Below are 12,477 nucleotides of genomic sequence, written 5' to 3' on the forward strand. Positions count from 1 at the left end.
ATAATTGGTAGAAATTTATATATATATATATATATATATATATATATATATATATATATATATATATATATATATATATATATATATATATATATATATATATATATATAATTAGTTTTTATTAATCTAACTGTTTTAATTGATCAATTTAATCTAATTATTTTTTGAAATATTTTTTTATATAAAAAATTAATTAAAATCAATGATTAAGATTTAGTGTATCTCTTATTATATATATATATATATATATATATATATATATATATATATATATATATATATATATATATATATATATATATATATATATATATTACATATATTTATTTATATTCAAAAAAATTATTTTATTAAAATTATTATTGATATATGGAAGTGTATTTCTTTTTGTGTTAGTAATGTTCAAAGAATTCACTTTATTTAAAATTTTGACATAACGATTCTAATATGTTTATGAATCCAATCTATCTTATCTAATCTAATCTAATCTAATCTATTTAATCTAATCTAATTAATATAAATTTAAGGATGCGATTTGTCACGTGTCCTTTAGGATGCGATTTTTGTGTTCATCATACGGAGGACGAGTGGCATCTTTTTTTGGGTTGCGATACTACTAATCTTTGTTGGAGATCCTTAGGTTTGTCCAACCTTCTTGATTCTCGTCTTCACTTATTCAATGATTTTACGGCTTTTATTTTCGATATTTGTAAGAAAGAGGATAAAAAGTTAGCGGGAAGGTTTGCGGTTATGCTTGAATTATTATGGAAGAACAAGAATGATTTTATTTGGCACCAAGAACGTGAAAAAGCGTCTAAATTGGGTTTGTGTGCGTTTCATAGGTGGAATGATTGGTTTCATGCTCAAGAGGTTAATGGTAATATTGCTCAATCATATCATGAGTTGGAGTGGAGGCCCCCGCCAATGGGTTGGATCAAATGCAATGTTGACGCAACTTTTAACAAAAATAATGGCACTACTAATAGAGGTTGGTGTATGCGTGATCATTTTGGAAATTTCATTAGTGCGGGTACTACTTGGGATCCAGGGACACTTAGCGTATTTGAAGCGGAGGCTTTAGCCCTTAAAGAAGCTAAAGAGAGTTACACAAGCTTTATACTCTAATAATAAGGGTGCTTCTGAATTCAGTATTATTCTTAAGTCTATTTCTACTCTCCTTCAGTCTTTTCCCAACTTTGAGGTCAAGTTTGTAAAACGTCAAGCGAATATGGTTGCTCATTCCCTCGCGAGGGCGGCCAATTCTTAGGCTAGACGTAGTGTGTTGAATTCGATTCCTCTTTGTATTGAACATGTTTTATTGAATGAATTTCATTGAGTTTGTTGTGATAAAAAAACATTTAATTTAATTATAAAATAAAAATATATTAAATTATTATAATAAAGTAGTTAAAAATTAATAAATAATAAAAAATAATAATAATTAATTCTTCAAAATAAAGGGTATTGATTTCCACATATCATTTTAATTTAATTATAAAATATAAATTTTGTATAATATAACCAATTATTAAAGTGTAATTATTTTTTATGACATTTTTTCAGTTTGTAGTAAATAATAACGTATAAAGACATAACGTAAATATTATTTATTTCCTAAATATTTTATAATTAGATTTATGATTTTTTGTTACGTTTTTAAAATGAATTTTATAATGTTATATATTTTATGGTTAATTTTTTTTTTTTAAATTCAAAATAGATTCAAATAAATTCAATGATTATATTTTATTAATAACTATTTCTCTATACTTTATTATTTACTACAAATTAAAAAAGTCATAAAAAATAATTACACTTTAAAAAATAGTTATGTTATAGAAAATTATAATTTATAATTATTATTCTTATTGCAGTTACTAAACATTAAATAATTAACAATTATTATTATATTTTGATCTTACCGAGCAGATCAGATGGCCAGCAACAGCGAAGTCTTGAAGTCCCGAACGGTTGATGGGGAAAAAGGTGTTGTACCTGCAAGGTACTCCTATGCCAAAGTAAGTATATATTCCACAAGGTACAACAAAGTGAGCGAGTTTTGGGGTAAGAAAAAATTACCTTGCCCTCTGTGGGGAGAGGGCTTATTTATAAGATGTTTGTGTGCGAGTAGGACTCCTCCTTCTGGGGCGAATATTTAGGTGACGCGTGAACTGATTGTTTACCAGGCACGAGGGTCCCTCGTGGTCGGTAGCCTTGTTAATATGCCCGGAGCGATCGGACGAACCTTGGCACGCGCGGTCTAAATTGTCTTGGGCCGAAGGCTGGGTTGGCCCAATTATATTGATTGGGTCGGTCCAGAATAGGAGCCCCCCAAGTCGTTGCTTCTGGTCGAGGAAGTGACGACTTAAGGGAGGTTTGATCCGAGGCGTTTCCCGGGGAGCCGAGCCTGAGCATCCGTGGAGTGCAGGACTCGAATTTCTGGGGAGAGAAAAAGTTAGGCCGGGTGTCCATAAGCGTGACGTTTCAGAAGAGTTGGTAAGGGGGAGTGTCGCATTTAATGCAAAATGATGGCTACCCTAGTACCTAGGCATTTAGGGTTAATGATGATCACGCTTCTACACAGTGCTTCACGTGCGGCGCGCGTGACGCCTTTGGCAGCCTATAAATACAAGTATCTGTCAATTTCCCCAAACTTTTCAAATTCTATTGTTTCGTTCTTCTCCTTCTGCCGCCGACCGTGAGCATTTGCTGTGGTGTTTTCTTCCAATTCTTCAACTTCTTCGTCAGAATCGTACTTGTAAGTTTATTTTTGACTTCTGTTTTCAACGTTTCATGCTTTGATTGTTGTTTAGAATCGTTTGCATGTGGTTAGGGTAGATTTTTAGGATGATTTAGATGAAGACGTATGGTGAAGAATGGTGGTGATTGGTGGAGATAGGTGGTTTCTCCATTCTTCACGACTGTTTCACGGTTGAATCCTCCACGAAAGATCAGTTTTCTATTTTGCTGATAATTTCTGAGAGTACTAGTCCATCGTTGATTGTGATTTTAGTGTTTTCTCTAGGGTCGTGAGTTGTTTTGACCTGCGTTTTTTCCCTATCCTCGAGCGTGAGCTTCATATACTGGGAATATGTAATTTTGGAGGGGGCAAGGACGCGGTTTATTTGGTCTCTAGGCCGTCGATGTGCCCTTTCACTCTGAACGATGGTGGAAGGGTGGTTTTGATTGAATTGTCGAATTCACTGTTCTCCCCTTTGTTTCAGGTGAATATGGCCGATGAGATTTGTCCGACGGTATCAGGCTCGTCGTCTTCAACTCCTCCAGCCCGGCAGGAGGTGCCCCGATTGGCTTGGGTGCACCAAGAGGCGCTGGACGTCGAGAGTTTCTTTGTGGACGACGACTCGGATGTTTTTACGGAGGTAGGGGACGGATGGTCGGTACTTATCTCGGCCGAAGGGGATCGCATCTGCGACGTGTACACTCCTGACTTGCTTTCGATGTATGAGGTCGTATTCCGGGAGATGGGATTTCGAGCCCCTTTTACTGAGTTCCAGATCGGCGTTCTCAACCATTTGGAGGTAGCCCCCGGCCAGCTTCATTCTAACTCGATTGCTTTTATCCGGGCATTTGAGTTGGTATGTGCACATTTGAAGATAGGGGCGACGATCCCTCTGTTCTTTTATATATTCTGTGTACAGCGCACGGTGTGAGATGGTCGCTTCGGTTGGGTATCTTTGAAGCAGTCCAAGAAGATATTCAAATCTTACTCTGATTCTTTGAAGCACTTTAAACCCCGTTTCTTCTTCACCCGTCCTCAGTCTCAGGAGGCTCGAGACAGCGTCTTTGATCGTGTGCCGACCTTGGACATCCATGGTCGTCCTGTGCTTAACGATATCGGAGATCCTGTCACCTCTCGTCGGCATCGCTTCAGGTTCTTTTGGTCCCGTGATCATTTTGAGTACCCTACCGATCAGTACATTACCAAGCTCTCAGATTTGGATGAGGATGCTCGGGGAGATTATGCTATTCTCTATAAGTTTGTGCAAGGGCTTCCTCCTGTTGCTAAAGTGGATCGGTCGGGGGCACCCGTTGTTGGTGAAGATGGGCAAACTATAAGGGAACCGGGAGTGATCAGCATAAAGGAGCTGTTGGCTGGGGGAATCTATGAGGGGGCTTTTACCTATCTGGGTACTTGCCCCTTCGCTTTTTTGTACCATTTTTTGATTTGCCTTTATTGCTTTTTTATAGCCTTTTTTCTTTTTAATAGTGATTTTCCCGATGGGCTGGCCTCTTATGTGTTTTCTCTTATTCTTTGTAGAAGCAATGGATCGGGCACGTCATGATCGGATGCTCAGGCAGGCGAGCAAGCTAAAGGGGGTTGTTAAGAAGAGTGCTGGTCCCCGGTTGGCAGCTGTGCAAAGGTCCCCTGTTGCGGGTTCGGGTGCTTCCTCCTCTTCTGCTGGTGTTGCTAGTTGCCCTTCTAGGACTCCTGATCAAGGTGAGTCTTTGAGGCCGGTCACGGTACTTCCTTCACCTCTTCACCCACAGCCGGATCAGGACGCATTGGTTCGTCGTAAGCGATAAAGGACCGAAGCTGTGGACCTTACCCAGGAGGAGGTTGCTGACATCTTCACCCTTCCTTCATGCTTCCTCCAGCCTCGGTTCTTTGAAGGTGGGCCCTCTTTGACCATCCCTCGTGCTGAATCCCTTCATATACAGCAGCGTAGGAACCGGTTCCCAGGTGGGAGGAACCGAGTTCCAGTAGTAGAAACCAGAAGCGAAGGAATTCTGTTCAGCAGGAACCGGTTCCCATGTAGGTACAACCCGGTTCCTAGTAGTAAAAATCAGAGAGGAGTTTCTAAAGGATTTCAGGAACCGGTTCCCACGTAGGGAGGAACCGGGTTCTGCGTGACTTTTTCTAAAACTTTCTTAACTTTGAAAACTCCTAACTTTTAAACCGTAAATCCGATTTTAGTGCCGTTTTTAGCATAGTAAAGCTAATCAAATGATTTACATAATAAAATAGTGTTTTGAGTCGTGACTCAAAATTATTTTGAAACACTCGATTTTAATTGGTTGTGGTGGTTCATGCGTACAGGTATATTAATGAATATTTCACCTGTATGATGTTGTGGTTGTAACCGGTGTTTGTTATACATGTATTGTTGGTATAAAATATGTGTTTTACTATGGTTGAGAGATAGCATGATTGTGTATAGCTATTGATTATTGTAGTTGATGATTATGACATTTGGTTGACTTATGTGGGTGATGAGCATGTTATGGTTGATACATGCATTTCATAATCATTGTGTGGCTGATCCTTGACGATGGTGGATCAGTGGTAGCTAATTCCCATTGTGTGGAATTAGTTAGTGGGTGTTGTCGTATCCTTGACGATGGTGGATCGGTGAGATGGGTTATCCCAGATTTTGGTACCACACGCATGTAGTTGCATTGCATTAGGCTACTTGTGTTATTATAACATGAATGGAAGATTGTCCAATGTTATAATATGTGTTGATTATGTGTTTGTTGTACTGATTGTATGGTTGAGAATCTGATCGTAACTGTAATTGGGTGAATAGCATGTGATTGATATTTTATCATCTATATCCTATAACATTGGTTAAATGCGAATGAGACTCACCCTTACTGTTGTTATTTTTCAGATTGAGGAGTAGCTCTTGTACTTGGTGAGGAATAGCTCGTCAAGTAGTTCGTTAGAGTTAGTTGGGTCCGTGTCATGCTCTGGTCGTGTAACACTGGGAACGTCGTTTAGAGTTAATTGTTAAACTCTTTTATTTGGGTGTTTTATTATGGTGGTGTTTTAAAGTCTATGACTTTGGATGTTGCATTGTTCAGATGTTAAAGATATTTCCGCCGTGTTAACATGATGATCTGAATAATTTTGTTTTAACGTTCCTTTTATGGCATGACATGAGTTTTTGTTTTGATTATATGGAAGTTGTAATGCCCTTTTCATGTTTTACTCTGATTATTGTTTAATATTTATGCGGGGTATTAGAAGGGTGTTACAATAGTGGTATCAGAGCATAGTCGGCCGTTTGAGTCAGAGTCTTAGTGTTGGTTAATCCCTCGTATGCGATTAATGTAAGGTTGACACTATCGATACTTCTTGTTCTAATGAATATTGTTTTAATATTTAGCAGAACAATGGCCGGAAGAGGAGGAAGAAACGACGACGCGATTGCTGAGGCTCTGGGTATGATTGCTGGTGTGCTGGGAGGGAATGCCAATGGGGCTGTATTGGTGCTGACAGGCAGTTAAATAATTTTCAGAGGAAGAACCCTCCGTTGTTCAAAGGCACTCACGATCCCGAAGGCGCTCAGAAGTTGCTAAAAGAAATTGTAAGGATCTTCCGAGTGATTGATTGTGATGAAAATCTGAAGGTGAGATATGGTACTCACATGCTGTCTGAAGAAGCTGATGATTGGTGGATGGCTAGTAGGGATGAATTGCAATTTGCTGGTGTTGCAATTACTTGGGCTGTGTTCAAGAGAGAATTCTTGCCGAGGTACTTTCTTGAGGATGTTAGAGGCAGGAAAGAGGTTGAATTTTTGGAGCTGACGCAAGGTAACATGACCGTGCCGGAGTATGCGTCCAAGTTTGATGAGTTGGCAAAGAATTATGTCCACTACAACAATGATGAGGCTAGCGAGTTCTCGAAGTGTGTTATGTTTGAGAATGGTCTCCGTGATGAGATTAAACAGGGTATCAGATATCAGAGGATTCGCAGGTTTGTTGATTTGGTTGACTGCAGCCAAATCTTTGAAGAGGACAATATTAAGCTGAAGTCGTCACACTCTCGCGAGTTAGTCGACAGGAAAGGGAAGAAGCATATGGATCGTGGTAAGCCGTATGGTAAAGGTAACCAGAAAATTGGAGGCTGGAAGAAGCCTAGTGGGGGAGACTCAAGTACCCATATTAAGTGCTTCAAGTGTGGAGAACCTGGACATCGCATTCACGAGTGCAAAAGTGAAGAAAAGAAGTGCTATAAGTGTGGTAAGGTAGGCCACATTGCTATTGAGTGCAAAGGAAACACTGTAACTTGTTTCAACTGCGGAGAAGAGGGCCATATTAGTCCTAAGTGTCCTAAGCCAAGGAAGAATCAAGCTGGTGGTAAGGTGTTCGCCTTATCTGGTTCCGAGACTACTCCAGAGGATCAGTTGATTAAAGGTACGTGTTTTATTCATGGCACACCTTTAATTGCGATTAAAGACACTGGCGCGACACACTCTTTTATTTCTATGGATTGTGCTAAAAGGTTGAATTTAGAAATATCTGATATTAATGGGAGTATGATCATTGACACTCCTGCGTCGGGTTCAGTGACTACTTCGTTTGCTTGTTTGAACTGTCCAATTGATATTTTTGGTAGGGAGTTCGGAATGGATCTAGTGTGCCTTCCGTTGGAGCAACTCGATGTTATTCTGGGAATGAATTGGTTACAATTCAATCGAGTTCATATCAATTGTTTCTCGAAGACGGTTATTTTTCCTGAAGATGAAAGTGTGGAAGGTTTGGCGATGACTGCTAGACAGATAGATGAAGCAGTTAAGGACGGGGCTGCCGTGTTTATGTTGATTGCATCTATGACAGTGAAGGAGAAAGTGGTGAGTGGTGAATTACCGGTAGTATGCGACTTTTCCGAAGTCTTTCCAGAAGATGTTAGAGAGTTGCCACCTGAGAGAGAAGTGGAATTTGCTATTGAATTAATTCCGGGAACTAGTCCTGTGTCGATGGCACCTTATCGTATGTCGGCATCAGATTTGGCTGAGTTGAAGAGTCAATTGGAAGAGTTACTTGAGAAGGAATTTATTCGTCCTAGTGTTTCACCGTGGGGTGCACCGGTGTTACTAGTAAAGAAGAAAGAAGGCTCGATGAGGATGTGTGTGGATTATAGAAAGCTGAATAAAGTTACTATCAAGAATCGGTATCTGTTGCCGAGGATTGATGATCTAATGGATCAATTGGTTGGGGCGTGTGTGTTCAGTAAGATTGACTTGAGGTCAGGATATCATCAGATTCGGGTGAAGACAGACGATATTTAGAAAACTGCATTTAGAACGAGGTATGGTCATTAAGAATATACTGTGATGCCATTTGGAGTTACTAATGCACCTGGTGTTTTTATGGAATATATGAATAGGATCTTTTATCCCTATCTCGATCAGTTCGTAGTGGTATTTATCGATGATATTCTAATATATTCTAAGAGTGAGAGAGAACATGCAAATCATCTTAGAGTGGTATTAGAATTGCTGAAAGAGTAGAAACTGTATGCTAAACTGTCGAAGTGTGATTTCTGGTTAAGTGAAGTAAGTTTCCTTGGACATGTGATTTCCAAGAATGGTATCGCCGAAGATCCAACAAAGGTAGAAGTTGTGTCTCAGTGGGAAGCTCCGAAGTCAGTTTCTGAAATCCGTAGTTTTCTTGGTCTGGCGGGTTATTATAGAAAGTTCATTGAAGGTTTTTCAAAGTTAGCATTGCCGTTAACTAAGTTGACTAGGAAGGGTCAAGCGTTCATCTAGGATTCTAAATGTGAAGAAGGATTCCAAGAGCTGAAGAGGAGGCTGACTAGTGCGCCGATCTTGATTTTGCCAAATCCGGTGGAATCTTTTGTTGTGTATTGTGATGCTTCATTGATGGGATTAGGAGGTGTGCTAATGCAGAATCAACAGGTAGTCGCTTATGCGTCGAGACAACTCAAAGTGCATGAGAAGAATTATCCGACTCACGACTTAGAGTTGGCAGCAGTTGTATTCGTGTTGAAGCTGTGGAGGCATTATCTATATGGTTCAAGGTTTGAAGTATTTAGTGATCACAAGAGTCTGAAGTATCTCTTTGATCAAAAAGAGCTAAATATGAGACAAAGAAGATGGTTAGAATTTCTCATGGATTATGATTTTGGGCTGAATTACCATCCGGGTAAAGTAAACGTTGTTGCCGATGCTTTGAGTAGGAAGTCCTTGTATATGTCTATGTTAATGGTGAAGGAGTTGGACTTAATTGAACAATTCAGAGATTTGAGTTTAGTATGCGAAGATACTCCTAAAAGTGTTAGATTGGGTATGCTGAAGCTGACTAGTGGTATTCTGGAAGAAATCCGAGAGGGTCAGAAGACTGATGTAGAGTTGGTTGATAAGTTGACTCTGATTAACCAAGGTAAAGGAGGTGAATGCAGAATCAACGAGAATGGTATCATGAGATTTGGCAATCGTGTTTGTGTTCCTGATGTTGCCGAATTGAGAAGAAGTATTCTTGAGGAAGGACATCGGAGTGGATTGAGTATTCATCCTGGTGCTACCAAGATGTATCATGACTTAAAGAAGCTGTTCTGGTGGCCTGGAATGAAAAAGGAAATAGCTGAATTCGTCTATGCTTGTTTGACTTGCCAGAAGTCGAAGATTGAGCATCAGAAGCCGTATGGAGCTATGCAACCATTATTTATTCCTGAATGGAAGTGGGATAGTATATCTATGGATTTTGTTTCTGGATTGCCGAGAACGGTGAAGAATTGTGAAGCTATTTGGGTTATTGTGGACAGATTGACGAAGTCTGCTCACTTTATACCGATGAGAATGGATTATCCGATAGAGAGATTAGCTCAATTGTATATTCAGAAGATAGTAAGTCTGCATGGTATTCCTTCGAGTATTGTGTCAGATAGAGATCCAAGGTTTACATCTCGATTCTGGGAAGGTTTGCAGAAGGCTTTGGGTAGTAAATTGAGGTTGAGTTCTACTTATCATCCGCAGACTGATGGTCAGACTGAAAGGACAATTCAGTCATTGGAAGATTTGTTACGTGCTTGTGTATTGGAAAAAGGTGGTGCATGGGATAGTTATTTACCGTTGATCGAATTTACCTACAACAATAGTTTTCATTCGAGCATTGGTATGGCTCCATTTGAAGCTTTGTATGGTAGGAGGTGTAGAACACCTTTGTGTTGGTATGAATCTGGTGAGAGTATGGTGATTGGACCAGAAATTTTACAAGAGACCACGGAGAAGATTAAATTGATTCAGGAGAAGATGAAGGCTTCTCAGAGTCGCCAGAAAAACTACCATGATAAGAGACGAAGGACACTTGAATTTCAAGGGGAAGATCATGTGTTATTGAGGGTGACTCCTACGACTGGTGTTGGTAGAGCACTGAAATCATGGAAGTTGACTCCGCGTTTCATCGGTCCGTATCAGATTACAGAGAGGGTTGGAGAGGCGGCTTACCGTATTGCGTTGCCACCAACGCTTACGAATTTGCACGATGTATTCCACGTATCACAGTTGAGGAAATACATTGCGGATTCATCTCATGTTATCCAGGTAGATGATATACAAGTAAAGGATAACATGACAGTTGAAGCTTTGCCTATGAGAATTGAAGATCGGAAGCTGAAACAATTGCGTGGCAAAGAGATAACACTGGTCAGAGTAGCTTGGGGAGGACCAGCAGGTGGGAATGTGACTTGGGAACTGGAAAGTCAGATGAAGGATTCCTATCCAGAGTTATTTGCCTAAGGTATGTTTTCGAGGACGAAAACTCTTTTAGTGGGGGAGAGTTGTAACACTTCATATTTTCATAATTTAATTTAATTAATTTAATTGAATTATGGGGAATTATTTGGAATTATTGAGGATTAAGAGGAATTAAGCAATTGGGCTTGAGTTGTGATTAGTAAAGAGGGGGTGCATTGGTAGGCCTTATTACTAATTAAAATAATTTTATTTCATTTTTAATAAAATAGAGGGAGTTGTGGAATAGAGAAGGTTACAACATTTGGAAAAGAGAAACACGTGAAAAGAGAAGAGGAGCAGAGAAGTGCGACATAGGAAGAGCGAAGAATCAACCTTCAGGTAAGGGGGACTCTTCCATTTATCTTCTATTATGGGGTCATAGGTAGTAGAATGGAATTGAACATGTTGCTCATGTTAATTGAGTTATGCTTGGGTTGTAGAGATGTTAGGTTTTGGGAGAATTGATTAATAATGTTGTATTGATCATGTGTGGTGTGAATTGGATGATTGAAATGTGTTATAAATGTGTTAATTGTGTTTGTGGTTGCCGTTTTGGTGTTATAATGCATTTGGGTGCAAATTGGTATGGATTCGGGTCGATACGGTGTTGAAAAGAATGGTGTTTTCTGATACAGCAACGTAGGAACCGGTTCCCAGGTGGGAGGAACCGAGTTCCAGTAGTAGAAACCAGAAGCAAAGGAATTCTGTTCAGCAGGAACCGGTTCCCATGTAGGTACAACCCAGTTCCTAGTAGTAAAAATCGGAGAGGAGTTTATGAAGGATTTCAGGAACCGGTTCCCACGTAGGGAGGAACCGGGTTCTGTGTGACTTTTTCTAAAACTTTCTTAACTTTGAAAACTCCTACCTTTTAAACCGTAAATCCGATTTTAGTGCCGTTTTGAGCATAGTAAAGCTAATCAAATGATTTACATAATAAAATAGTGTTTTGTGTCGTGACTTGAAATTATTTTGAAACACTCGATTTTAATTGGTTGTGGTGGTTCATGCGTGCAGGTATATTAATGAATATTTCACCTGTATGATGTTGTGGTTGTAACCGGTGTTTGTTATACATGTATTGTTGGTATAAAATATGTGTTTTACTATGGTTGAGAGATAGCATGATTTTGTATAGCTATTGATTATTGTAGTTGATGATTATGACATTTGGTTGACTTATGTAGGTGATGAGCATGTTATGGTTGATACATGCATTTCATAATCATTGTGTGGCTGATCCTTGACGATGGTGGATCAGTGGTAGCTAATTCCCATTGTGTGGAATTAGTGAGTGGGTGTTGCCGTATCCTTGACGATGGTGGATCGGTGAGATGGGTTATCCCAGATTTTGGTACCACATGCATGTAGTTGCATTGCATTAGGCTACTTGTGTTATTATAACATGAATGGAAGATTGTCCAATGTTATAATATGTGTTGATTATGTGTTTGTTGTATTGATTGTGTGGTTGAGAATCTGATCGTAACTGTAATTGGGTGAATAGCATGTGATTGATATTTTATCATCTATATCCTATAACATTGGTTAAATGCGAATGAGACTCACCCTTACTGTTGTTATTTTTCAGATTGAGGAGTAGCTCTTGTACTTGGTGAGGAATAGCTCGTCAAGTAGTTCGTTTGAGTTAGTTGGGTCCGTGTCATGCTCTGGTCGTGTAACACTGGGAACGTCGTTTAGAGTTAATTGTTAAACTCTTTTATTTGGGTGTTTTATTATGGTGGTGTTTTAAAGTCTATGACTTTGGATGTTGCATTGTTTAGATGTTAAAGATATTTCTGTTGTGTTAACATGATGATCTGAATAATTTTGGTTTAACGTTCCTTTTATGGCATGACATGAGTTTTTGTTTTGACTATATGGAAGCTGTAATGCCCTTTTCATGTTTTACTCTGACTATTGTTTAATATTTATGTGGGGTATTAGAAGGGTGTTACAGGGAGCGATTGTGTGGCGG

This window comes from Vicia villosa, linkage group LG2 (genome assembly GCF_029867415.1).
Source record: "Vicia villosa cultivar HV-30 ecotype Madison, WI linkage group LG2, Vvil1.0, whole genome shotgun sequence".
Classification (NCBI taxonomy): Eukaryota; Viridiplantae; Streptophyta; class Magnoliopsida; order Fabales; family Fabaceae; genus Vicia; species Vicia villosa.